At 38.2% G+C, this 27496-nt stretch overlaps 1 long non-coding RNA gene across 1 annotated transcript in view; it reads left to right on the top strand.

The window, feature by feature from the left end:
* Positions 1 to 27496, top strand: part of LOC138989989 (uncharacterized) — a 586522-nt gene that overhangs the window by 190849 nt on the left and 368177 nt on the right. The gene's annotated exons all lie outside the window — the stretch shown is intronic.

The following is a 27496-nucleotide window of genomic DNA, read 5'->3' as shown; positions in this document are numbered from 1 at the left end:
ATTCGCAACTTCATACATGTACATGGCTGTAAACATGCTCCCTCTAAATGATGACTCTGAAATCTGCATTTCTAGTGTAAACATATTACCTTCCTGTATGAAGTTTGCCTGTTTTGGAGAACAGGCTTGTCTCTACACAGAAGCTAGTGCCAGAATCTGCTTGATACTCTTGATTCCTCCCAATACGTCATCCTCCATATCTAATTGGTAACCAAATTGCTTTCAAGTAGCTCTCAAATCTATTCCCTCTTCTTAAGTCTTACCACTTCTGCCTTAAAACCAACTTTCATAGTATCTTGCCTGATATGGTGGATATTTCATAACCAGTTTCATCTTGCCAGATAGCCTTTTCAATGCCATCCTCCAAATCCCTGCTAAAATCATTGAATATGCATATCTGCAAATGCCTTTCTCTATTTACATTCATGACTTCTTGCTCACTTTTCTGTCCAAAGAGACTAACACAATGCATGACACATAATAATACTGGTATTCAGCTAATCATATTGTTTTTAAGATTAAATTAGATTATTCATATGAAGCATAAATGTTAGACGTTACTTGCCATTATAGTCACCATTGTTGTGGTAGTAATCATGACAGAAATGTTCGATAATATATACGAAAGAATACTGGAGTGGGTAGCCATTCCTTTCTCCAAGGGCTCTTTCCAAGCCAGGGATTGAACCTGGATCTCCCACAATGCAGGTGGATTCTTTATCATCTGAGCCATCAGGGAAGCCCAATATATATGAAAGAACAAGTCATTTTCAGTGTGGAATTCAAGCCCCTACCATAGCTAATAAAGAATCCGCCTGCAGTGTGGAAGACCTGGGTTCAATCGCTGGGTTGGGAAGATCCCCTGGAGAAGGGAAAGGCTACTCACTCCAGTATTCTGCCTGGAGAATTCCATGGACTGTGTAGTCCGTGGGGTCACAAAAAGTCAGACACAACTGAGCAACTTTCACTCACTTCACCATAGCACAAAAGAACCATTGCGCTATGACTCTGCCAACAGGCCAACATCATTTCACGCTATCTCCTTAAAGCCATCTGTCCTCCAGGAATTCTGAACCTTCAGCACCTTGGACGATGGGTCGTGGTCTCTTTCACCTTCATAACTTTGCACATGCCACTTCTTTTGCATGGAATGCTCTCACTTGCATGCTTCTTGGCTTAGCTTATGGTTACTCATTCTTCAAGTCTCAATGTAGGCTGTCCATTTACTTTTAAACTGGGTTAGGCATCCATCATCCAAGCCTTATGACATTCTGGGCATAGCTCTGATACAAGAGTTATCATATCAATCAGTAATTTACCTATTTGTCTGTCTTACCTGCTCATGAACTTCTTGCTGATAGTGGCGTGTTTATCTACATTTTCCTGTCTTCTGGGACAGTGGTTGGCACAAGGCAGCTGTTCCGTGAACCAACGTAATTTTTCACCATAAGGTTTTTGTTCTTGCTGTTTGTTCTTTGAGTTGTCTTCTTTTTGGCTTGATATAATTCAAATGCCATCTTCATGATGACATTTATGACCTATTTGAACAATCTTTCCTTCCTGTTACACAGTGTATGATGAATGTCTTAGCTCAGGGAGAAGCACAGGCTGGGGTAGGGCAGAACTGCCTTATAGCTGGGATACTTAGGGTGGACCTGCCACCTCTTTGAGGTCTGATTTCTTCATCTGTGAATTGTGATATTAACACCAACCTTCACAAAGTTACAAGAGACATTGCAGGTGACGATACAGGAGAAAATATGTATAAAGGTCCTAACACTATTGGTATTTATAAATCTTTTTACCCTTAACATAGTGTCCAGATATAGATGATTTCTGACTTTGAGAAGATGATAAGGAACATATTTCAAAATGAAAAAGTAAAATTCATCTAGGAAATTGATCAGTATCTTTGCTAGAGATAAATTTATACTTTTGGAAAAAATAGAAAATCATTACAGCACATAATCATTTTCAATATCTTTTGTCTCTAGTCTTTCTAATGATCTTTCAAGGTATGTCTTATTTATCTCATCCTGCAGGATAAGAAACTGGGGTTCATAGAGATTGAACAACTATCGGTGAGCATCAAGATTTTTAACACTACTGATATCCTTGAATCACAATTACACTATGGGACTCCATCCTAAAGAAACAAAATCAAAGGTGCATACAAAGATATATGTATTTGACTCTTTACCATGGGTTTATTTGTAATTACATGAAATTAGAAAAAAAGCCCTGATTTAAAGCAAGTATTTAAATTTAGTATGGCACTTTCTTAAAAGCAAAGCCTTAAATCCTTCTTCATTAACACTCCAACTCCAACAAATTTGCTTCTTAAAAAGTTTTTAAAATGAATATTATATTTTTCTAAAGTTTTCTTCAAATGTATATTTAAAAACTGAAGGTCAAAATTGCAGTAATTTTTTTTTTCTGTGTCTGGTCTAGCCAATTTTTTGATATTTACTGATCTAAGTTCTTTTTTCCAGAGTTATATAAGGATTTCTGCTACTTTTTGTATTGGAAATTTTAGGCAAATTCAAACTAGAAGTGTGAATTTCAGCAAAAGAAAAGCCATTATTAGGAAAGGGAGTCACTTACAGAATTCCAGAATAAACCTATCATTTCTGCAGAGTAGAACAGTTTACTTAGCCAATGAGGGTATAAATAGTTGCATATCTGATAGACTAATGCCTGTTCTAGATTTAATACACAGCACCCAGCCGCTGTTGGCTGATGATTTTACTCCTGCATACTCAGATATTAACTAAACCAAATGATAGATTTTTAGCTTCTGTTGATAGAAGTTGTACAAAGTGGCTTGAATACCTGAGATAAAAGACACTCATGTTTTTTCCATTTCCAAGTAAACATAGTTGTTTATAAACACTGTCCCAAATAGTGGTGTTAAAAAATCTTTGATGTCAGAGGAAAATGCATGTAAAGAGACACATGTTAGAAAAATGATATAAAGCAATAAACTGGATTTTTCAAACCACCCAGTGTTCTATAACATAAAAATAAACCCTCACTCCCTCCTAAAGGCTCTTCAGACTTTGCTATTAGAAAATGTTAACTTTCCTTATTTCTTACATTTTTTTCTGTAGATCCAATACATCTGAAATGTATTAAACGTTTTGATCTATAGCAAATCGAGTGTTCTTTATGTTACAGGCGATTTGAAAAACTGATTTTTCAACTTTTTAAAATGATAGATTTTGACACTGATCTCTGAAAAAATCCATCCTTTTGCTTGCTTGGTTAACACCACCACAGAAAAAAAAAGCTCTCAAAAAATCCTGAGGTGAGGTCATCTGGAGAGGGGCGCGCTTAGGGCAGCCTTGCTCTGCCTGGGCATCCAGAGCAGTGTGATTAAAAAGCAATTTGTGCCGTATCTCCTTCACACTAATAACCATTCCATGTGAAAGCTCTCCAGGAATAAATGTGCCATGGTAAAAAGTTGAGTCAATTTTACATTTTCAAAAATCCAACACAACAATACACGTAAAAAATAGTGAACATGTAACATTTAGTGAATCCTGTGCAAAGAGAACAGCCTACTTTGGTGGTTAGCTTCTGAGTTAGGAAGCCTGAGTTTTGCCTCATTGATCTTGGACATTGCTTAATTTTTATATTTTATTTCCCCTTTTTAAAAATATGGGGAAATGATCATTCTCAACTTGTAAGGTTGATCGAGGATATAATGTCAATGATATCTCAGAAAATATCTTAATATTTTCTGAAAGTCCGATTAAATAAATATAGGATATTACTAATAGCATGAAAGTAAAGAGTTGTGATGACTGTTTGATACTAGATTTCAGAGAAGAAAGTCATAGACAGATAATTTGGACTTAAATTTGCCCCTTAAAGTAGAATGTCAGCCTTTATCTGAACCAAAAATAAAGGTCAATGTTGAATTGTCACAGGTTGTCAGGTTGAAGAGAGGGTTCTAACTCTGCCTCTATTAGGTGCGTTTCCTTTGGAAAGTTCTTTAAACTCTTATATCTCAGGTTCCTGTTCTGTAAAAATTAGGTTTTGAGCAGATTATATCAAAGACTCAGTTTTAAAATTCTATCCGTAGCAGAATCATAATTTATACCCCTTTGGGAATGTTTTATTTGACATCTTTTTAGGTAAGAAAAGCTGATGAAACATTTTAAGTGACATATTGCAAGAAACTTGATCTAATTGAAAACTAGCCTCTAAAAAAGCATGTGTGTAGGGGTGGATGGGTGGGAAGGGCTGGTACTACTATGTGTAGGGTAAAAGGCTCATGTATTCCTGGTAGAACCTATAAAACCCACTTTGACAAACTGGTAGGAATGTCAAAACATTGTTTTTTATATGAGCAGCGATGATTAAAAAATGTAAATGATATAATGTAAGAAACTTGATTTAATTGAAACTAACAATGATAAAAGGAGGATGGATCCTGACACCAAATCCAATGTGAAGCCCTTGAAACTCTCATTCAAACTGGAGTTTCTTGTGAAGGTAAACTTAGATCTGCCCTATGACCTAGCAACACCACTCCTAGTTACTTATACAAGAGAGATGGAGAGTTACCTCTACAAGGAAAGACGTGTACAGAACAGTTCATAACAGCTTTAGTCACAATAGCCCCAAACTGAAGCAATCCAAATGCCCACAAGTAGGAGAATAGGTAATTGTGAGACGTTCATACAATGAAATACTATCCAGCAATATTGAATCATGGATTCAACAACATGGATGAAACTCAAAAATATTGTGTTGAGTGAAAGGAGCCTGCCGTGATAACATATGTTCTGTTACATGAAGTTGAAGGACGGGCAAAGCTATGGGGGAATGATTGATTGAAAGGAGACATGAAGGAACATTCTTGGGTGATAAAAATGATCTGTTTCTCCATTGGGATAATGGTTATACAATGAGTACATTTATCAAAACAAATCAAATTGTACTCTTACGATCTGTGCAGTTGACCATATGTAAATTTTACCTGAGTCAAAAATAAGGAAGTTGGGGGGAGGCTTTTATGGTAAGTGGAAAAGTTGACAATGGGAGGATTAAGGGCCTACCTTATAGAAAACAAAAGGATGTTAGTGGTTTATGGGCAGGAAAGTAGGTATTATTTACAGCAATGATTGGAAGAGATGAATTCACTTAGTTCTCAAGTGGAGAGTGTTCTAAGTTTAGACAAGTAACAGTCTGTAGTTATTTCACTCTGCCCTTTGTGCTGACAGGAAAAAAGAAAAAAGGAGAGGGGAAATGTCTCCTTTCTGGTATGTTCTTCTTCGTATTCAGAACTTCAGATAACACAAGCACCAGTTCAAGTCTGGAAAATAGAGACATTTCCTATTTTGAAAGCCTGGGTTTGTTCTGTACTGTTATTATAAAGGACCCCAAGTTTAGTTTCTATGCTTTGTAGAAAATCACAAGTAAGTTGTTAGATAAAACAAGAGGATGAAAATTTACCAGAGAACAGCTAGCAATTGAGATGTAGTCCAAGCAACCAGCAACTAATTACTCTTCCCTTCCTCTGGCACTTTTGGGAGTGAATGTAGAGTCCTAGGCTTGCTTTTTTCTTAATTTGTTTTATTGAAGTATATTTGATTTACAATGTTGTGTTAATTTCTGCTGTACAGCCAAGCAATTCAGTTATACATATATGTACTTTCTTATTCAGAGCCCTAAGTTTTAATTGTGTGTTACCTGAGTATCCATGAAAGTGCATGCTTATTAGCATAGCTCTGCTAGAATGCATATTCTCTGAGCATCTAGGCTGCTGTTGATCAGTATGTTCTGTTGTTATTAGGGTGGGAAGTGGGTGGAGAAGTTCATTTGTGACTGATGGGTCAACTCAAACATAAACAGATTTCAACTCCAGGTTATGATGCGTAACACATATTTCTTTCATTAATAATCAGTTCAGTAACTTGAATCAGATTTCATATAATGTAACTTCACAAAACACAAAATCACTGTGTATTCTGTCTTGATTAATCTGCTGTAAATCAGCCTGAAAACTCTATTTTGATATAGATTAAAAAATACCTTCAACAAGTCAACTTCAGACTAGTAAATTAATTGTTTGTATAAAGGGGAGACTTGGGTGATTTATAGAGTTCCTTTGAAACAGAGAATAGTACTTTAAAGAAGCTATTAAAAATCACTCTTATAGAGAGTAAATCTCAGTATCTTCCTGGGCATATGTCATTGTTTCATTAAAAATGCTTTTTTTTGGAATAGCTTTTTGCTCACGTGTTATAAGATTACAGTTTAAACTACCAACAAAATCATATTTATTTCACAAAGTAACTTGTTTATTAAAGAGACATCTAATTTGTGATTTTAATTACTGTCTCCAAATATCTGAAGGGCTGTCACATAGAAGAAGGAGAAGTCGTTTTCTAGATTGTTCTAGTGGGCCGCCCTTCTAAATGGTAGAAGACAGGGAGCCTTCCAGTGAAACTAAAGCATGTGTAATATTTAGAGAATCAAAGTAGGTGAGTTTCCTGAAATAAACGTTTATCACCAAAGAGGTAGAGCCTCTGATGTTAGATGACTGTGATTCTGTCAGAAACATCACATAGGGAATTCTGACAGGTGTGAGAATCCCAACTCCAGATCTCTCCATTCATTCCCAGCAACTCAAGGCTATATATATATATATATATATATGTACACCTGCTTGATAGACATGGGTATTTTTAGATGCTACTTCCTTTAAAAATGAACTTCTATGAAAAAACAGTCTCTAACATTGCCATAGAATGACAACACTGGATATAGAAGGAACAATGGTTTAGCATACACTCCCTTCCTCAAACATGATATTCTTTATAAGTGGTAATTCAGCCTTTTTTTTCAATAGCACCAGGAACTTAGAACTGGTTGTTTCATGAGATAATACACTTCAATTTTTTATAATTCTAATTATTAATAATTTTTCTTTGTACTGGGCCAGCAGTTCTCCACGTGTCATCTGGGGATTCTGGGAGTTCCTAAAATCCTCTTGGCCCTCAGGGTCAAACACTGCTTTCATAATAGTACAGAGACATTATTTGTGTTTTTAATTTTTATCTTTCCACAGGAGTACAATGGAGTTTTTCAGTGACATGTGACATTATAATAGACTGAATGCAGAAGCAGATATGAAATCCAACTGTCTTCTATTGGCCCAGACATTAAAAAAGATTCGAAAAAAATGAAAAATAATTCCACTTTCCCATTAAGTTATTTTTGTCTTAGAAGGCAGTCGTTTTTCATTCAAAATATTATTTATGTTTACATGTAATGGGTTTATTAGTTTTTAAATGAGTGAATATTTTTTCAATTTCTCTTTTTACTTTCAAATATAATTATCAAAAAATATAGCACAGATAAAGCTCTTCAGATCAGATCAGATCAGTCGCTCAGTCGTGTCCGACTTTTTGCGACCCCATGAATCGCAGCACACCAGGCCTCCCTGTCCATCACCAACTCCCGGAGTTCACCCAGACTCACGTCCATTGAGTAAGTGATGCCATCCAGCCATCTCATCCTTTGTCGTCCCCTTCTCCTCTTGCCCCCAATCCCTCCCAGCATCAGAGTCTTTTCCAATGAGTCAACTCTTTGCATGAGGTGGCCAAAGTACTGGAGTTTCAGCTTTACCATCATTCCTTCCAAAGAAATCCCAGGGCTGATCTCCTTCAGAATCGACTGGTTGTATCTCCTTGCAGTCCAAGGGACTCTCAAGAGTCTTCAGCACCACAGTTCAAAAGCATCAATTCTTCGGCGCTCAGCCTTCTTCACAGTCCAACTCTCACATCCATACATGACCACAGGAAAAACCATAGCCTTGACTAGATGGACCTTTGTTGGCAAAGTAATGTCTCTGCTTTTGAATATGCTATCTAGGTTGGTCATAACTTTCCTTCTAAAGAGTAAGCGTCTTTTAATTTCATGGCTGCAATCACCATCTGCCGTGATTTTGGAGCCCAGAAAAATAAAGTCTGGCACTGTTTCCACTGTTTCCCCATCTATTTCCCATGAAGTGATGGGACCGGATGCCATCATCTTTGTTTTTTGATGTTGAGCTTTAAGCCAACTTTTTCACTCTCCGCTTTCACTTTCATCAAGAGGCTTTTGAGTTCCTCTTCACTGTCTGCCATAAGGGTGGTGTCATCTGCATATCTGAGGTTATTGATATTTCTCCCAGCTATCTTGATTCCAGCTTGTGTTTCTTCCAGCCCAGCATTTCTCATGATGTACTCTGTATAGAAGTTAAATAAGCAGGGTGACAATATACAGCCTTGACAAACTCCTTTTTCTATTTGGAACCAGTCTGTTGTTCCATGTCCAGTCTAACTGTTGCTTCCTGACCTACATACAAATTTCTCAAGAGGCAGGTCAGGTGGTCTGGTATTCCCATCTCTTTCAGAATTTTCCACAGTTTATTGTGATCCACACAGTCAAAGGCTTTGGCATAGTCAATAAAGCAGAAATAGATGCTTTTCTGGAACTCTCTTGCTTTTTCCATGATCCAGCAGATGTTGGCAATTTGATCTCTGGTTCCTCTGCCTTTTCTAAAACCAGCTTGAACATCAGGAAATTCACGGTTCACATATTGCTGAAGCCTGGCTTAGGAGTCCTCAATATTTTCTGAGTGTCAAAAGGTTCTGAGATCAATAAGTTTGGTGACTACGTGTTGTTGCTCTTTAGTCGCTAAGTCATATCCAGCTCTTCTGTGACACTATGGATTGTAGCCCACCAGGCTCTTCTATCCATGGGATTTCCCAGGCAAGAATAATAAAGTGGGTTGCCATTTCCTTCTCCAGGGGATCTTCCTGACCCAGGGATTGAACTTGCATCTCCTGCATTGGCAGGCAGGTTTTTTTTGTTTTTTTTTAATACCACTGAATCACCTGGAAAGCCCCTGCCAAATCAAAGATGGCTTCCTTCTAATGTTTACTCATGGAACTTAGATTTACATAGGAAATGTTCAATGTAAGTTTGATCTGAGAGCCTTTCAAATGCATGAAGACACTGTGTTAATCTCCCTTTCTATGTGTCCCTTCTGCAGATAAAGGGCCATAGTTCCTTCAGTCATTATATAGAGCATATGATTTTGAGTTTCCACACTCTTTGATAGCTCTTTTTTGTATGTATTTCATTTAGTGATATATCATCTTAAATATAGCTCGCAGAAATGTGCAAAATATTGTAGGTCATACTTTTAATAGTAGAGTGGGACCATTATCTTTATTATTGGAATTTTGCTGCTATTCATGCTGCTTAAGATTGAATTAACATTTTTTGGCAGCTAAATCATGATTTTTGATGCACGTGGAGCTTACAACTAACTAAGACTCTTAAATGCTTTTCAGTCAAGTCTCTGCTTCTAGGCCACACTTGCTAAATCTTTTACTTTTGGGGATAATTTTCTTTTTTATCCAGTGGAAGTTTTCAGTCCCTATTAAGTTGAATTTTACTTAATTCAGTCCTTAATTACAATAGGCTGGGATAGTTCCTCGACCTCCATTGTGTTCTTTGATGTATTAGTTTCTTCATCTTTGAGGCTTCCAAATATTCAGTAAATAGTGTCAACACGAATCAAATAATTCATCCTGAGCAAAAAGGAGAATGAGTTCTACGGTTCATTACTATAGACCTTCCTTCATGTTGAAGATATTTTTCTTCTTTAGATCCATCAGCACTTTCCTAAAGGATGGCCAAAATGTGAATTGAGAGTTCTTTCAGTGTCCTGAGCAAAGTAACTCCTACAAGCCATAAAGTTATTGACAGCCTCCAGGTGCTCCTAACTTTCCTGTCACCCAGCTGTCCACTCACCCTGAACTTCGCGTGTCCACTTCAGTGTATTTACCCTTTTCTATGGGCTTCCCGGGTGGTGCAGTGGTAAAGACTCTGACTGCCAGTGTTGCAGATGCAAGAGCTGTGGGTTCAATCCTGGGTTGCCTAGATCCCTTGGAAGAGGAAATGACAACCCAGTGCAGTATTCTTACCTGGAGAATCCCATGGATAGAGGAACCTAGAGGAACCTAGGTCCATGGGGTCACAAAGAGTCAGATATGACTATATAAAAACTTACTATTTTTGACAAAGTAAAAAGAAAAAAAAAAGTTAAATGGCTTTATTTTTTCTATCATCATTTACTTTATACCACTGTTTCAAGTAGATCTTCTAACACTTTTCATCTTCCTCTTACTCTAGATAAAGCTTTAAGAGACTTCCTCTTGTCACTAGCTTTTCTCAAAAGTCTCCACACTCTTTGACCTTTCTACACAGGGATTTGATCCCTGGGTTGGGAAGATCCCCTGGAGGAGGAAATGGCAACCCACTCTAGTATTCTTGCCAGGAAAATCCCATGGATAGAGGAGCCTTGTGGTCTGCAGTCCATGTGGGTCACAAAGAGTCAGAAATGACTGAGCATGCATGCAATCAAATGGTATTGCTTCTTTCTGGAAGGTTCTCTGTTCACCATTAGTGATTTATCTTCCTTTAATCTATTGTATGAACTTTTACAGAATCTGCAGTTGTCAGATTGCTCCCTGAGCTGCCATGTGACCTGTTTAGCCATCTCTCCCATCTGTACTGTCAGAATTTTGGTTATTAAAGTATCTCTATTGTCTTGAGCAGCTCTTGCCTTTATGAGTCTCTGGCCTGAGATCTTGCTTATCTTTCTGTGTAACACTTTGAAGTCACCTTTTCTACAGTCTGTGGTACCAACATGACTCTGCTTGGCTCTTTCTAACTTTGGCTTCTTGGACTCTAAATTAGCATGGTCACTTTAAAAACATCTAATGTTCCCAGACTCTAAGTTCTTAAATTTTTATGACATTTAAATGCCATATTTATTTTCAACATTAATTTCTTACTGCCAAAAATATATTTGTCTTGTCTCTGAGGTAGAAAGCAAATGTTTTATTTCCATTGCATGTTTGTTTGGTATTAGTACAGCTTACCATGTGCTGAACGTCCTACATGTATTTGTTGTCACAGTGCCAACTTTTTCAAATGTAATTTATTTCAATTAGAAAGTATTTTCTTACTGTATCCAAGTCCCTAGTATTTTATTAAAGTAAAACTAAGAAAAATATAAGACTTGGTCCCTATCTTCAAATGATTTATTATATGCCTATGAAGAAAAGGTAGTGTAACAAAACAACAAATAATATGAAGTAATCAATGTGATGATGTATTAATTTATTTAGCCATTTATGTAGCAGTGACTTACTGAGCATCTACTTTAAATTCTTTAATAGGCACCTGGAATGCAAAGATTAATAAAATGCAGGACTTGTCCTTGAGATCTATTTCCAATGGGAGTGATGAGAGTGGGGAATGCATATGATTACAAGATGGTACGGAGAAAGCCAAGAGATATGTACACACTGGTCACGATGATAATACAAAGAAAGAAGAGACCAGTGTGGCTTGTAGCCCTCAGAGTGAAAGGGCAGGAGTTTCAATCCTCAACTGGGTTTCCCTAAACAGCAAGAGGGAGAACAGAGCTCTTCATAAAGGGAACAAAGCAAACAAAGTATGTAAGCAAAGAAAACTGAGCAAGTCCACATGTCTTAGTGTTTGCTTTGCGTATTTGGGGGCAAGGGTTGGCAGTGAGTGATGAAAATCAGGGATTTAAAATTGAGTGTTTGCCAATCAGAATGGTCATCATTAAAAAATCTACATAAAATAAATGCTGGAGAAGATGTGGAGAAAACCCTCTTGCACTGTTGCTGGGAATGTAATTGATATAGCCACTATGGAGAACAGTATGGATATTCCTTAAAAAACCTATGGTGGAATAAAACCACCATATGGTCAGGAAGCAACAGTTAGAACTGGACATGGAACAACAGACTGGTTCCAAATAGGAAAAGGAGTACGTCAAGGCTGTATATTGTCACCCTGCTTATTTAACTTCTATGCAGAGTACATCATGAGAAATGCTGGGCTGGAAGAAACACAAGCTGGAATCAAGATTACTGGGAGAAATATCAATAACCTCAGATATGCAGATGACACCACCCTTATGGCAGACAGTGAAGAGGAACTCAAAAGCCTCTTGATGAAAGTGAAAGCGGAGAGTGAAAAAGTTGGCTTAAAGCTCAACATCAAAAAACAAAGATGATGGCATCCGGTCCCATCACTTCATGGGAAATAGATGGGGAAACAGTGGAAACAGTGTCAGACTTTATTTTTTTGGGCTCCAAAATCACGGCAGATGGTGATTGCAGCCATGAAATTAAAAGATGCTTACTCCTTGGAAGGAAAGTTATGACCAACCTAGATAGCATATTCAAAAGCAGAGACATTACTTTGCCAACAAAGGTTCGTCTAGTCAAGGCTATGGTTTTTCCTTTGGTCATGTATGGATATGAGAGTTGGACTGTGAAGAAGGCTGAGCGCCGAAGAATTGATGCTTTTGAACTGTGGTGTTGGAGAAGACTCTTGAGAGTCCCTTGGACTGCAAGGAGATCCAACCAGTCCATTCTGAAGGAGATCAGCCCTGGGATTTCTTTGGAAGGAATGATGGTAAAGCTGAAACTCCAGTCCTTTGGCCACCTCATGTGAAGAGTTGACTCATTGGAAAAGACTCTGATGCTGGGAGGGATTGGGGGCAGGAGGAGAAGGGGACGACAGAGGATGAGATGGCTGGATGGCATCACTGACTCGATGGACGTGAGTCTGGGTGAACTCCGGGAGTTGGTGATGGACAGGGAGGCCTGGCGTGCTGGGATTCATGGGGTCGAAAAGAGTCGGACACAACTGAGCGACTGAACTGAAGTGAACTGATGACTCAACAATTGCATTACTGGCCATATACTCTGATAAAACCATAATTGAAAAAGACACATGTACTCCAGTGTTCACTGAAGCACTATTTACAATAGCTAGGACATGGAAGCAACCTAAGTGTCCATCAACAGATGGATAAAGAAGATGTGGTACATATATACAATGGAACATTACTTGACCATAAAAGGAATGAATTTGAGTCTGTTCTAGTGAGGTGATAAACCTAGAGCCTGTTCTACAGAGTGAAATAGGTCAGAAAGAGAAAAACAGACATTGTATACTAATGCATATATATGTAATCTAGAAAAAATGGTATTGATGAGCCTATTTGTAGGGAAGGAATGGAGATGCAGATATGGAGACTTGTGGACACAGTGAGGGAAGGAGAGAGTGGAAGGAAAGGAGAATGTAGCATAGGCCTATGTGCTCTACCGTGTAAAACAGATAACTGGTGAGAAGTTGCTCTATAACACAGGGAGCCCAGCCAGGTGCTCTGTGATGACCTAGAGGGGTGGGATGGGAGGTGGCTAAAGAGGCGGGTGACATATGTATAATTATTGCTAATTTGTGTTATTGTATAGAAGAAACTATCACAACATTGTTAAGCACTTTTCTTCCAATTAAAAGATAAATTTAAAAAGTAGACTTTTGGACTTTGTGGGAGAGGGAGGGGGGTATGATTTGGGAGAATGGCATTAAAACATGTATAATATCATATAAGAAATGAATCGCCAGTCCAGGTTCGATGCAGGATACAGGAAGCTTGGGGCTGGTGCACTGGGATGACCCAGAGGGATGATATGAGGAGGGAGGTGGGTTCAGGATGGGGAACACGTGTATACCCGTGGCAGATGCATGTTGATGTATGGCAAAACCAATACAATATTGTAAAGTAAAATAAATAAATTAATTAATTAATTTAAAAAATAAATAAAAAGTAGAGTGTTTAATCCATTGGTTTTCAAATCATACTCTCTGGAACCTTTAGGGACAATGGGATGGGGACTGTGGAACACACAAAAAGATAGTCTGCAGTGCTGTGGGCTTCTTACACCCTGTACCCCACCCTACTTCCACAGGGACAGCTCCTCTTTTGTTCGCCTTAGCTACTGAGTTTTTGAGTCAACTTTCCTTGAAAGAATTGTTCTGGAGAGTTAAAAAATGAAGTCTACTGCAATGGACAAAGAAGAAATTCTGAGTGTTTAAACAGGAGGGCAATGTGATTATCCTAGAGGTGGAGTAAAGAATAGATAGGAAGGCCGCCATTGCATTTACATGTTCACTCTTTCAAAAGGTATTTATTGCACACTAACCATGTACAAGGTGAGGGGGGTGTGATCCAGGACTGTAAGAATACAGAAGTACAGAGAGAGGCTTGGATTGATAGTTTCATCATGGAAGCAGGACTTGAGGTAGTTCTTGAATGAACCATGTGGAGGAGATGAGGAGGACTGAGCCTTTTAATTGCTTTTCCTCTCCTTATAAGCATTTTGTTTTGATGTAATTTTAAACTTTTAGAAAAGTTACATGTTACTTACTCTTATTAAGTCATAGAGAATTCCACTTAAGAACATAGAAAATTTCTTATAGTGATATATGCTGCTGCTACTGCTGCTAAGTCGCTTCAGTCGTGTCCGACTCTGTGCGACCCTATAGATGGCAGCCCACCAGGCTCCCCCGTCCCTGGGATTCTCCAGGCAAGAACACTGGAGTGGGGTGCCATTTCCTTCTCCAGTGCATGAAAGGGAAAAGTGAAAGTGAAGTCGCTCAGTCGTGTCCGACTCTTAGCGACCCCATGGACTGCAGCCTACCAGGCTCCTCTGTCTGTGGGGTTTTCCAGGCAAGAGTACTGGAGTGGGGTGCCATTGCCGGCTCACATCAGGCCTTTACATTAAGGTCAACTATAGGGTCCACTGACTGAGATGGAAAGAATCATAAGTAATTTTTTACTTGAGCATTCAGATTCTAAAAGCTCATAGGATGAATTAATCAAGAATCAAAAATAATTATCCTAATCTCCATCATTAAAGTAATGGAAATATTTCATAGAAACATAAATATAGCAGATCTTATATATCACTATATAAGTGATATATATATATATATATAAAACTATAGGGTCACTGGGCCCTATAGTTGACCTTAATGTAAAGGCCTGATCTGAGCCTGTATCTTGCTTCCTGCTCCAGGTGTACAAGGAGCCCAGATAGACATCAGGTGCTTCTAAAATCTGCATGTTGAGCTTGACATGGGTTGGGTTATAAGATCCCACACATCCATGGCACTGATGGAACTGAAAATAAATCTGAGAGGCTAATTGAATAATGGGAATTCTATCTAGAGGAAGGAGTTAACTGAGAGTCCTTTGAGTCTCATCATGTGCCAGGCAATGTGCTCATCCCTTTTCTTGTATTACTTCATTAATTCTCAGGGCAAATGAATGAAGAAAGAACTCTTATTAGTCTCAATTTTTATATGAGGAAAGTGCAGCTCAGTTGTTCTGTAATTTACCAAGATCACAGGTAGTTGTAGCAGAGCTGAGATTCAATCCAGAGATGGTCATACTCCAAAGACCATACATACCCTTCACAACTAATGTTGTATCGTCTCCTGGTTGGAAGCACAGGCTCAGAGCAGAGATTTGGTCAGAAACTCCTCTGGGAGAGACTGCTGAGAACTTGACAACCTTACACGTTTATCTCAGCTGCAGACTCTCACAGCCCTGTCCCTTGGATTTGCCTTGCACCACTGCTCTATCAGTTAGGAATTGTGTTCTGCTGATAGTAATGGAGATGGGAATGCCTGTGACCTAATAAGTTAGAAGTTTTCCGCTCCTGTGAAGGAAGCCTGTAAGCCTGTAAGAGAGCGGATTGGGGTGGTTGGGCAGACTTCCCAGGGGCAGCAGGAGCAGGATTTCCTTTTTTGTTTATGTTCCACCATCTTTAGCACCAGTCAGTAGGATGATGGTGACTGAATCTCCAGGTGTCATAGCCAGGAAGGAAGGGAGAAGCAAAAAGGCTCTCTAACCATCTGTCAATTCATGGAAAAGCCTTCTTTGGTAGCTTCTCATTGGCTACAACGGAGTCACAGAATCACATGTAGATGCAAAAGGGACTGGGGAATAGAATCTTTTAGCTGAGCCCACTGCCTCTCTAAATAGATGTAAGATGATTCCAATAAAAGTAGGAGGGAGTGGACATTAAGTGGACAGGACATCCTCTCTGGCACGTCTTCCTACTGTGAAGTTTACCCAGTTTATTGCTTGGTTCAGAAGGTGTCCATAGCCTGCCAGGCTCCTCTGTCCATGGATTTCTCCAGGCAAGAAGACTGGAGTGGGTAGCCATTTCCTTCTCCAGGGGATCTTCCCAACCAGGGATCGAACCTGGGTCTCATGCATTACAAGCAGATTCTTTACCATCTGAGCCATCACGCAAGCCCTACTGGATTCAGAAGTGTCCTGTGGAATGTGTGCCGGATCTCTACTCTGGTTTAAGTGCTAAAAATGGACCTAGTGAATTGCAACATATTTTCATAGTCTTGTTCAGGGAATTAACAGCCATTCTCTTTAATTCTGTGTCTGAAGAGTTGGAACCTGCTTAGGAATATTATTTTAGAGATGTTCTTTGAATCTTTGACCACAGTGGTTCTAATGGGACAGGTAGGCAACTCCTGTCCCCTGCATATGAGTTACAAATGTGAAGCCAAAGAGATTGACAACTTTTATTCAGAGCTGAGGCTAGGCACTGCAGCCTGTTACAGCGAGCAATTGACTTAGTAGTTGTTTTTGTAGTTCATCTTTTTCTTATGTTTGCAGGTCATTCAGTCAAAAGCACGGAGAAGGCAATGGCACCCCACTCCAGTACTCTTGCCTGGAAAATCCATGGACAGAGGAGCCTGGTAGGCTGCAGTCCATGGGGTCGCTAGGAGTCGGATACGACTGAGCAACTTCACTTTCCCTTTTCACTTTCATGCATTGGAGAAGGAAATGGCAACCCACTTCAGTGTTCTTGCCTGGAGAATCCCAGGGACGGGGAAGCCTGGTGGGCTGCCGTCTCTGGGGTCGCACAGAGTTGGACACGACTGAAGTGACTTAGCAGCAGCAGTAGCAGTAGCAGCAGTCAAAAGCATAACTTTTCAGGGATAGAGGAAGACTCAACATTCTTATTTTGAGAAGAAATTATCCGAAAAAAGCCATACCAAAACAGTGCACCTAAATTGTAACTTTTCAAATATTATCTTTGAGAATGTACATTTTAAATGTTTATAAGTAAACAGTCATCTTTACAGCCCACACACACCCACCAAACACCCTCAATAACCCCACAGTTGTGCAAATCATAATTTATATAAAATGTTAAGTACTAAGTTCAGTGTATTAGAAATAGCTGAGACATGCTGCAGCAACAAACAGCCCTCAAATGTCAGTGCTTTAATACAGTCAAAGTGTCGTCACTGTTGTTTTCGTACACAAAGTCCACTGCAGATCTATATTCTCCAGGGAGGCCCAGTGGTTCTGCAGCTTAGGAGCACTCATGCTCCAGTTTGCCATTACTGTACTGTCAGGGACACACAGCCTCCTTCCAAAGGCAGGGACAGAGGGATTCTGGAGACCTCAGAAGTGACACCCATAACTATAGCTCACTTGTCTTCCTGTAGATCTAGTCATGTGACTTGCCTTATTGCAAATCAGCTGAGAAGTGAATTTTCTGAGTTCCTGGAAGAAAAAAAAAGAATTGATGAAAACTAATAATGGGACAGTGGTTTAAAGTTGTCTGATGAACACCATCTTTCAGCTCTGCCAGTGTTTTTCTCTGTTTATTGAGGCCCTTTGTGCACCTGAGGTCAGGACCAAATGGCCCTACATCTCTCTTGCCAAGTCTCTTTCTGTTTAGCCCTGATGGAGAGTGGGAAGTTCAGGAATACCATCGAACAGCAGCAATCAGTGTGCCATGTAAATGTGGGATCTGAGAGTGATATGTAATTGTGAAGCAGGTCTTCAATAGGTAATTTTGATTGATTGTTGGATGAATGAGTGGATTGTTCTTGGACACATCCTTCAAGTTCAAGCATTGTAATCAGATATCATTTCTAGTGACTTTCTTAGGTATCTACTCTGTATTCGTTTTTTAACAGAGTCCAGTTGAAATCCACATGAAAATGATAAACTGAAAATCCCTCTCACTCTTTGGGCTGACTCTTTCTTCAGATTACTCCTAGGCAGAGTGTCACCAGCAAAAGAGAAGGTAAAATTCATCATCTTAAGAGGGATAGTGTATTTTGTGAGCTATTGTCTACATTTAGGCCATCTAACATTTTCCTAGCCCTCTTCTTCAGTGGTTGTAGTCCATTAACAGCAGGGTTTTCTATGTCCCTTTATGTTTTTCTCTTTAAAAAATGGGAATTTTCAGGTGTTACAGGTAAGAATTTTTGTCCAGAATGTTGGAATTATGTACCATAAAGTTCAGAAGACTGCTGAATCTTTGGCTCTTGAGTTATAATGTTGAAAATAAAACAAAAAAAGTGGCATTTCACTGGATAGCAGGTGGTATATTTTTGTAACACAGATGGAAAAGAAAACTAAGATGAGATTTTGGTTGAGAGCATCCAGAGGAATAGACTTCTGAGCATGTATGTGGATTTCCCAAGTAGGGATATACTTGCTATGTTGATTCTGTGTTGCTCAGCACCATTTGAGGAAGAGGCATCCATTACCTAGCATGGGTAATGAATAGAAATAGTGGCCATGATACCTTTGAGTTCTACCTGTATTTTCACTTCGGTAAGACGTACCTAGCCCAAGTGGTGTGTGTGTGTGTGTGTGTGTGTGTGTGTGTGAGAGAGAGAGAGAGAGAGAAATGGGGATGAGTGTATCAGGAAGAAAAAGGACATCACTGAATACTGTCTGCCACAAGTAGTAAGAACTAATGAGAAAGACTGCTAACAAATTATGATTGAACAGAAAAAAAAAATAATCTTTCTTACCATAGATGACAAGTCCAGCTTTTCCTTATTTTGTTTTTGCAAGAGAAGAAATGATCTTGTTATTACTTGATCAATCTTGGCCAAGTTCTTAGATACATTTCTTCCATTTTTGAAAACTAAAGTCTCTTTGTTCTCAGTTTGAAAGGAGCTTCCTTCCCTTTCTTTTGTTGGCCCACTCCTCTGTGTTTCTGCAGTGTGAAACCACCAATGTGACTACAATAGCTTGGTCACACGTGTGGGCAGATGAGGGACAGACACGGGAGCAGATTGTCCCAGGCGGCTACTTTTCTGTTGACTTGGATACAATTTTAGGGGGGAAAATCTTTTAAAATAAATTCCTCTCTTTAAATCTTCAGAGTTTCTGGGACAGCAGGCAGAGACTTGGCAATGTGCTGGTAATGTGTTTTAGCCAGGATGGTCTTCAGAAATATGCTTGAGAATTATTAACTTGTCTGGGCATAATTTAACAGTATTTACTGTCTGTTCCTCTGAGTCACTGCACAATCTGTACTGTCCCTGGGATATTTAGACCTTCCTGGCCTGGTCTATTTTGTCATGTAATGATATATAAAGATACAACCATTCTTAAAGTGCAAGCTTGTACCCTGTCGTGGTGTGACCTCTTTAAGTTAATTTTTATGCATCAAAGCTATTTGACATTTACCCAAACAAATTCAAGTCTCTTGGAGAGTGGGTTTTTTTTTTTGTTTTTTTGTTTTTTTAATGACAAAACACCGTTGATCTGACAGCTTGCTCTCCAGGGAAGAGATATTGTGGGTAGCTTTAAAGCCTTAATGCTTCCAAAGTCCTTTTCTACCACTAGTCCCAAAGCAGTGTGTCTGGAGCCGGGGCAGTGCAGCTTGCCATGGCTGGCAGCTGGGAGTTTGACAGTGTTATGAAGAATTGCAACTGTTGATCAGTGAATTGTTACGGTGTTGATGACAGCGCTGCAAATTAATTCTGAAATTAACTGAGGGGACATGAAGAGGTCCCACTGCTTATCTGAGAGAAGGAGGGCAGGGTAAAAATTATCAGCGGAGCTGAGTAAGGAACACATTCAGAAAATTGTGTCTAGTTATGAAGGTGGTGGGTACGGTTTGCCAGTCTTTGGGAAAGGCACTTGCCTACAGAAAACTGGAGGCTGAAAGACACACGTGAAAGAGTTACGACTGAATGTTTTCAGTACTTTGTTATTTTAGAAATGATTTATTGAACTCATTGCATCTTAGAAAGGAAGAATTAATAGATTGCTATTTTCCTTCTGTTTCAAAATTAATCCAATATTTTACAAAAGTGAAATACTTTTTCAGAGTTGCTCTCATTCCTCCTGTCTCCCTTCACAGTTTGGTTGAAGGTTTTTTTCCCCTAGTTGAAAATACCTTCCGGTGCTCAGAGTTATTTTGGTTCTGTGTGCAGCACTCTGTATACCTGAAACCAGAGATATCCTTCACCAGTTTGGAGTAGCCATTAACATATGCTTTTCCCAAGGTTTCGTGTACTTATTCTGAGCATGTGCCTTTTACAATGCAGAACACAAGAGACTTGTTTTGTAAGATTAATGAAGGTCACCAAAATTCTCAAAAGTATTCTGATAATTAAGGCTTTGTTTATCAAAAACAAGTTATATTAAGAGCAAAAAGATTCATGGTAATTATTCATAATCTTAACAATTCAAGTGTAGCCACCTCATTTGTGCATTTAATTCTTCTTGTTAATGTTTTGCATAAATCTGCATAATTACTTGAGTTGCCTGTTGTAATTTTGACAGCTACTCAGTTCATGTGCACTAAAGTATATCAAAAGCTTGATGTGCTGAATATTTATAATTTTACGTATGTTCTTGGGATAATATTTTTTCAACAATATTTTTAGTTTTTATAAAATTGACACGGTATACTTGGAAACTTTGCCAAACGTAGTTCTCTAAAATAGAGAACACATGAGGGAAATAAACTAACATTTAAAGGTATAGAACCCACTCTGGGCAAATTTTTTCAGTAATCCAGATGAATTACGCCTGTCATGAATTATTTCTCTCTCTCGATTTCTCTCTGTCTTTCTTATACATGTATATACACATACACACGAACACTGCATGAAATCCTCATATTATTTTTTTAATGGAAACCTTTTATAATTAGAGAAATGAAGTTTTTCTTTTCTTTTTTTTTTTTTGTAATTCTTGTGTAGGAATGAGAATAGAGATGCTTAACTAGTATTCTTCCCTGATGGGTAATGGTAACCGTATAATAAATAAATAAGTAAACCCAAGAACAACCCATGAGCAAGTGTAAACTTGCACTGTCCCCTGAATTCTCTTATGGGGTAGGGAGGAGGCCAGGATCCATTTCCTTATGAAGTAATTTAAACGAAGAAAACATCTGAAGCAACGTGTGTTTCTTACTATGAGGATTTTCCAAGTGACATGAGATGTCCAGGAAATAGCCATTCCTAACCAAGGCAGTCACAGGGAAATAACAGTAGTGAGAGAAACCCATCAATAAAGTGTTATTATGCGTCTTCCAAACTCCTGGTGGGGAAAGGATTTTATGGATTGAGAAAATTCTAACCTCTTCCAGATAAATGGAAGCAGGCATGATTTCAGAATGATAGCAGATGTTGTGGTTATTTGTAAATATCCCCGTGCTTGTGAAATATTGAGACATTTCAAGCCTAGGTCTTAGAGGAAATTTTATTGTTTTTGCTCAGATATACTTGAGGGAGTTTCATCAGTCAGTTGAAGTTGTATAATTGATTATGCTGATATCAGAATTGAAATAAGATATTAAAACAAGGTAAGCTTGAAATTCTTGTCACTGGCATTCTCACAGATGATTTTAAAGTATCTCTGAGGCTCTGTTTTGCATGAAAACACTATGGTTTCTTTAGAATGTCTGAATTTAAGAGTCATTCTTTGGTGTAAAAAATTCTGAAGAGGCTGAGACTTTCAGGCTGCATTCTATAACATCTGCATACTTTATTAAATAGAAGATGGCATTCAGTGGCCAGCAATTTAATAATTTATCTGATGTTTATAGATATTATTCTAAGAGTTGATGTACAATAATATTTATTAGCTATGTACATTGATTGGCATTTTAATCTATAATTTTTTTTTCCAAATGTGATGTATATTTATCAGCTTTCTAGTATTAAACAACATTTTCAGTATTTTGAATTATCATGATTTAAATAAGGAAACCAAAGAATGAAAATGATTGCTCAAGAGAACAAAGATCTTATTTATTAAAACTCATCTCCTATGAGATGGAAATATGAATTCTAGAAGAAACTCCCATACAAATAAATTGCACCAGTAGCAGAGTTTTTAAATTGTTACTGTTTTTTAAATGCTTCTCAACGCACTGAAAAATACCATTCAGATTTAGAGAATATCAGGGAGGGGGGCTGTTAAATATACTACTATGGAGTTGGTGATGGACAGGGAGGCCTGGTGTGCTGCGATTCATGGGGTCGCAGAGTCGGACACGACTGAGCGACTGAACTGAGCTGAACTGATGGGGTTATTTTGCAAAAAAAAAAAAGGTGGGGGGGATTCCGAAGGTGACCAAATATCAGACAAAGGTGACCAAATATCAGACAGACTTTTTGGAGTCTTTTCCTATATATTTATAGGTGTTTCTGTATATTTGTGATGTACCTGTTTATGTATGCATGCCTGTGTGCAACATGCATGTGTGCAACGTGCATGTGTGCATCACACATGTGTGCATGCAAATTGTATATTGGCACACACACACGACATTGATTAAAGTTAAAAATGTAGTTGTGTGCTTAGTGCTTATATTTTTCACTGTAATGAACATTGAGATGTTAAGTGAGAAATTAAAAGGTGGTTATATTTAGCTGTAGCTGGATACTCCATGTATGTTGCACCCAGTAGGAAGTGCTCATAAAACCAGTGAAAGCGCCTCCACATTGCAGCTATATGCATTAATTAAAAGAAGTTTGTTAAACTAAATCTGAAAAAAAACTTCTTTAATTGTGTTTACCCAAAAGCCTTTTCTTCCTAATTTAAATAGCATAAACATCTGGACTAAAGCAATATTAGAATCATGGCAGTAGTCAAGCAAATCTTGTGGAAAATAATGAAATTAGATCCCTGGTGTTGTGACAGAGTAAGGGCAGGATACATCAGTTCGATGTTAATAAAATTTCCATGAATGACTGAATACAATTAAGAAATTGTCAGTTGCGGCAATGAACTTTTGTAGCTCATAGATGTTTGCATCATTTGATTATGCTGGCAATTTAAAATTGTTTGTTAGTGTCTGTGTTGGGATATTAATTATGACCTTTATTACAGCCCACAATTAAACTAGTCATATAGCAACAAGCACTCGGTGTTGCGATACTAAAGGGCCTGAACTATTTAGAAAGAGGTCTGCTGTGTTTGGGCCACCGGTGCCCTTTCAAACTGGAAATGATTTTTAAAAGATGCAGTAGCTGAGAAACTGCAACAACTGGAATGAGTAAGCCCTTTAATACAAGAATTTCTTTTTAATAGTGTTTTAACAGTTTTAATTACTAACAACATCTGTAAAACTGGAAAAAAAAGGCATTTTTAACTGTGACTCCAAGATAAGCTTTCTCTGTTTCAGGAAGAGAAAACAATTATTCATTGGTTAATTAGCTGTAAACAACTTTTAAAAGACACATCCATTATATATGTAATTATTTGAAAAAAGGCTTTAATGTTATTTGTACTAATGCATAATTATTACTGCTTGCTAAAAGGATTAACAGCACTTAGATGACCACTATTATTGAGGAGAATCCAGGGAAGAAATGAGATTAACTTCAGGAAGGAATGTGTTATGATGAATCAGATAGGAATTTTTTTGTTTTGTTTCTTTTTCTTCTACCCTTTTGTAGAGGTAATGTGGAGTCACATTACATTTTCAGAAACAATGTATTTCTGACTCAAGGAACAGTAGTTTTTCATCTTTATTTTTATGACACATAAAGAAAATATCTCACCAGACAAGAATGTATTCCTAGGCTTCCACTGCTGCTATGAGTTATTTATTTATTTTAACTCTGAGAGCTCTTTAAAAAAAAGCAAAACAAAACGATGTAAATTATATTTTAAACCTGTGGTTATTAAAAACAAAGTAGTTACCGATAAAGCCTTGAGCTATTTAGAGGCATGTGGGCTCCTGGCAGCCTTTGTATTGTATTCATTAGAGCTTGTGTCTTGTTCCTCCTGGCATGTTTGAAAATTCACAATCATTGGTAGAAAGTAAGCACAACAGAAACAAAAGAGTAAAGTCTGATGTTTGAATTTCTGTTGATGAAGTTCATTGTCGACTTGCTTCTAGGGCTCAGTGATTTTGGTTGATACAGAAGAACCCGGACGTTCCAAAATCAGATTTGGGGTTTGGGCCCTTTTCCTCCTCTTTTTATTTAGCTTCCTTTTTTCATTACCTTTAATTGGTTACTTGATACCATTATTAAAAAGACTCAAAGTTGTGCATTTCATTGTGTGGTGATGTTGATAAAGATATTCCATAGCTTGGGGGCAAACTCAGGCTTTTGTACTTGTTGCTACTGTATGTTATAATTAAGTCAGCTTAGGTGGTCCAAACACTTGGCAAGGACTCCCTTACCACAGATGTCTGGATTTGATTCCATTCAAAAGCCCTCTCTTTTAGACAGAATTGAAGTTCTGGGGCTCTGGTTTCAAAATTTGCAAACCTAAATTTCCCAGAATGCCAGTTAAAATATCAGTGATGGTGTCATCTTCTTTTTCTCCTTAAGATAAGGAAGCTAAATATTTCCTGGGGGAAGCCACTGTGAAATGAGACCTTGCCTGGAGCCCTGTGTAGACAGGAAAAGTCTTGCATATTACTGAATAATACAGTTATTGCCTCAAAGTTCTTGACCAAGTTTTCTACTCAGAACTGAGACTACGAGTTAGGGTCCTTGGGAGTCTCTTCAGCATCTATTGGAGAGCAATAGTATTTTGAATTTAAAATTTTTGTAGCATTTGACACAAATGTCCTATCTATAAGCAATGGAGTATTTTGTCTTGAGTGATGGGGAGCAGATTTATTTGGGCTGTCATATTGGCCAAAGGATCTAAGCTGGCTCTCATGGTTTGAGAGGACATACATGTGACATTATTTCAGTGGCCATTTCAATATGAATATACATGAGTACTAGCTAATCTGCTGGGTTATCAGATCCCTCCTCTCAGTTTCTCCCTTGTCTTCATCATGTGTCCTAAATATTTGAAAGAGGGAAGAATATCAGGAAAATTCACCTATACAACCTATTCATTTCTTATGTATTTTTAAAATTCCAAATTAAAACACAGCCCAGGGCTTTTGACATAGAAGGGGTTCTGAATCGATGCCGTAGCACTGCTATTTTTGTTAGTTAACAGGGAAATTATTACATTTTTAGGGATTTGTGAATTTAAGCATAGGTGATTACTTCGAACGTTGGAGTTTTGCAAATGGAAGCCTTGTTGCTCAATTTACTAATTTATTTTGTGATCTGTGACTAAAATGAGTAAAAATGCAAATAGTATAATAGGCCCTTTCCATTTTATCACCAGATCAGTTTACTGATGGGAGGATCAGAGTCACTAAACACTCCAACACTCTTGTGATTCCTAAGTAGTTGGGCATTAAAAGCAGCGAAAGTGAAGACGATGGAAAGATTGCAGCGCTTCACACAGGGAGGTTTAAATGAAATCTAGTTATTTATTTTAGGTTTAAAATGAAGAGTCTCCAGCTCAGTTTTATTGGCCATTGTGACGGCACAAACAGGTCTGTTCCCCATCACATGCGACAATAAACCGCATTGCTGGGAGGTGGCAAACTCATGCAAAAAGGAAAGCATTTGGCAAAGGCTGAGTGAATAATGCTGCTAGCTTAAAGGGCCCCTGTTAAATGCCTTTGTATGTTATCTATGTACAACTTGTAGTGCTTAAAAACTGAAAATCACGTTTTTGTTTCTTCTTTCACATTTTGTAGGGCTCAAGTAAATTTCTGTTAATATTTATGACATTAAAATGATGGATGAAAACACATTCTTTCATATGTACATAGTAGCGTTTTCAACGAAGCTAGGTCATCAAGGGAACAGTAAACAAAGGAAACCTAATGCAAACCAGTGCATTGTTATACACACTGGTCAAATACAGTGGGATAAATGAAATCTTAATATGATATAATCAGCCTTTAACATGGGATTTATTCTGAAAATCTGGTAGAGGGAGTGTGAAATTCCCAGTGGCTGTACATAGATTGAAGATGCCTTTAAGCAGAAATGATGGGAGATAAATTTCCAATGTAAAGAGACCAACAGCCCAGATTCATCATTTCCCAACACTTCATAATATGAAAAGACCTGATATAGCATGAAAGTCGATTTGTTTAGTATTGTCTCTTCTTTAAAAATTATTTAATTAGACTAAGTGATGTAGCTCATCTGTGAACTAGGTCAGGGACGGAGTTGCAGGAAGTCCACACTTGCAGGTCTACGGTACCTTACCCAAAGCCCCAGAGGGCAGATGTATTTCTACATTCAGAAATGTTGTTTTAGAAAGGTAATATGGTGCCTATACTGCAGATTCTGCAGTACCTCTAGCTGGGTCTGGGGCAGCACCCTGTAATCAAACAGTTCATATTTCTGCATTGCAGTGTATGAATATTCACACTGAGTGGAATAAATAAAGACTGGAAATAATCTCCTTGAAATTAGTTCAGGTGTAGTTTTGCCACCATATGAGTTATGAAAAACTTTTCAGAGTTGCAAATGGGAGATTGTGGGCCAGTATTTCTATGCTCACTTGAGCATCCCAGTTATTTTTGGATGTCAGAGATTTAATTTTCATTTCACTTGGGTCATAACATATTTGCTATAATGAAACAAGCAAATAGGGACAAATATGATAAGAACCTTACTAGTAGATTGAATGTTTTGTTTGTAATAAAAAGTCAACAAATACGTATTGATTAATAAATATGAGTTAAGCACTGTGTTGGGTGCACAGGTTTATGCTAGAGCTAGGTTTATGCTAGAAGCTTGGTCCTTGTCCTCAAAGAATTTGTAATGAATTTAGTCACCTGTGACATTTTCTGTCTCTCTTGGACACACACACACACACACACTCACACACTCACACACACATACAAACTCACACATAGAATAATATCAGGAGGTATATTGTTGTTGTTTAGTTGCTAAATCATGTCCTACTCTTTTGTGACCCCAAGGACTATAGCCTACCAGGCTCCTCTGTCCATGGGATTTCCCAGGCAAGAATATGAGTGAGTTGCTATTTCCTTCTCCAGGGGATCTTCCCAACCCAATAATTGAATCTGCATCTCCTGCATTTCCAGGTAGATTCTTTACCACTTTTTTTTTAACCATTCTTTAGATTTAGAGCCACCAGGAAAGACCCTCAAGAGGAATATAAACAAGGACTGTACTGAATGTTCCAGAGAATGCATGCTTTAAATCTGCAATGACAAATAGGTTTCAGATCACCTGCCAGATCTGATTGATTGGCAGTGGCTGTGCCCTGTGGTATATGGAGACTTCCCAATGAGTCTGGGATTAGCTGCAGAGTCTCCTTATTGATTATTGATATGTGCCATAGTAGTAGGAGAGTGGCATAACAACAGACATACCATGTATTTGCCATCTCTCCACATCTAGGTCATCAAAACCAGGAAGGATTTTTTAACTG

The sequence above is a fragment of the Bos mutus genome, chromosome 11 (assembly GCF_027580195.1).
Source record: "Bos mutus isolate GX-2022 chromosome 11, NWIPB_WYAK_1.1, whole genome shotgun sequence".
Classification (NCBI taxonomy): domain Eukaryota; kingdom Metazoa; phylum Chordata; class Mammalia; order Artiodactyla; family Bovidae; genus Bos; species Bos mutus.
This window is presented reverse-complemented; position numbering and strand designations above follow the sequence as displayed.